The 2,007-nt window shown below is 47.2% G+C and overlaps 1 protein-coding gene across 8 annotated transcripts in view; it reads right to left on the minus strand.

The window, feature by feature from the left end:
- LOC113212265 (uncharacterized) overlaps nt 1-2,007 on the minus strand; it is a 70,157-nt gene that overhangs the window by 43,391 nt on the left and 24,759 nt on the right. The gene's annotated exons all lie outside the window — the stretch shown is intronic.

A 2,007-nucleotide genomic window follows, 5' to 3' on the forward strand; every position in this document is an offset into this window, starting at 1 on the left:
GTAGATGTATGCCAGGCGCGTCGCAGCGTAACAGTGTTTCGTGAGATATCGCGAAGCCTGTTACGCGAGACGTGGTCTGGCGTACATCTACCTAGTTTAGAAACAACTTCGTTTGTTGTCAGTGCATTGTTAATAGTAGACTATTGGGCACCATTCTGTGTTTGCTGACTTTGCTTATTGGCTGAGCGATTATTGGCTGAGCGATTAGCGAAGCCTATTACTCCAGTGATGATCAAAAAGTTTCGCGTCTGTCTGTGTGTCTGTCTGTGTGTCTGTCTGTGTGTGTGTCTGTCTGTCATCACGATAACTCAAGAACGAATTGAGCTAGCGACCTGGGATTTTCAGGGTCGTTTTGTATCATAAAAAGACAGATCGAGTTCGAAGAAGAGCATTCTAGCTCAAAAATTGGATTTTTAAAAAATCGAAAACCACAGATCCCAGAAATGTTTTTTTTTTATTTTTTTTTTGTTTTCTAAGGGGTAACTCATCAAAATAGAGCCCTCTGGGCGTAAATTTCGTCCGTTCGGCTCTATCTTGAACCATTTAGGCGCCACAGGAAGTTCTTGACGAAATAAAAATGTACAACCCTGCATGCCTAGTCGAAGTGACGGGAAGTTGACGGGTCGGAGGCCCGTATCTTTGTGTACATTTTATGCGCTACCTGACTCGGGTTTCAGCGCCGCAGGCCTAGGTAGATGTATGCTAGGCGCGTCGCAGCGCAACAGTGTTCCGTGAGATATCGCGAAGCCTGTTACGCGAGACGTGGTCTGGCGTACATCTACCTAGTTACTGTTACTGGACAACTTATGCTGTTATTTGACAAACTGTTGTAAACAACACGAGTCAATGAAAAACTTAAAAACCAAATTTGCTGCTAGGTGAGTGAAGGCTCTGTGGGAGGGTGAGGCAAAGAGTTTTGAAGGACTGTAAGGAAGTTTGCATCTTAAATTAGTTTTCTTGCATTGCAAACTACTTTTTTCGTAAGTTGCGAAGAAATAGTTTCCAAGATTGCAAGATAACTCTTTGAAGCGTTACGAACAATTTTCTTCGTAACTTGTGAAGAACTAGTTCGCAAAGATTGAGTTTGGAATGCAAAGCGTTATACAACGCAAAAAATAGTTGACCCTGAAATTTCCAGATCGCTATCTCAATTCCTTCTCGAGTTATCGTGCGTACAGACAGACGGACATATAAACAGACAAACAGAATGAAACTTTTTTGGCCAGTGGAGTAAAGGGTCGTCTATATATTACGTCACGCGCATGGTGGGTAGGGGGGGGGGTCTACTATAGCGTGACAGTTCTATACCAAAAGCATTAGTAGGTTAGGTTAGCCGCGTGACGTGGGGGGGTGGGGTCAAAAACTGCCAAAAATAGTGTGACTTAATAAGTGGACGACCCCTAATGGGACCCAATAACATTCGAAAGTGTTATTCCTTCAAAGAGAAAGCTACACGCGATCGGATGTTGCCACTGTTCTTTTACCTTGCTCCCTGGGTTGGTCAGCAGGGCGGTTATCTGTCTCGAGGCCGCCTTTAGTCGGCTGAGGGTGCCGATGATGACCTGCTTTCTTTTCCTGAGGATGAACTGTGCTATGACGCACGAGTACGCGGCCACAAACGTCCGCACGGGCACACGCACGCTCAGGGGGTCGCCGCGGGCGATGAGCGCCGCCGTGTCCACGCCCGCCAGCAGCGTGAGCAGCACCGTGGCGAAGAACGACAACTGTGTGCAACAATACTATGTACGCCAGACCACGTCAACAGACAACGAAACACTGTTCCGCTGCGACGCGCCTGACGAACGTGTAGCTAGGCCTAAAGCGCTGACACCCAAGACGAACCAATAGGCGTTTATCTGGAAAGAGGGCCTTCCGGCACCAAAATTTGACATGCTCACAGCCTGTCGGGAACCAAAACTAGGGAAATGGAACTTCTAACGTAGGAGTACGTGCAGCAGCCCGTAGTGGCTGAGCGTTTGTCAGTGTGCTAAAATTCGAGGGAGGGGG

Source organism: Frankliniella occidentalis, unplaced genomic scaffold, assembly GCF_000697945.3.
Source record: "Frankliniella occidentalis isolate FOCC.00 unplaced genomic scaffold, Focc_3.1 Scaffold199, whole genome shotgun sequence".
In the NCBI taxonomy this organism is placed as follows: domain Eukaryota; kingdom Metazoa; phylum Arthropoda; class Insecta; order Thysanoptera; family Thripidae; genus Frankliniella; species Frankliniella occidentalis.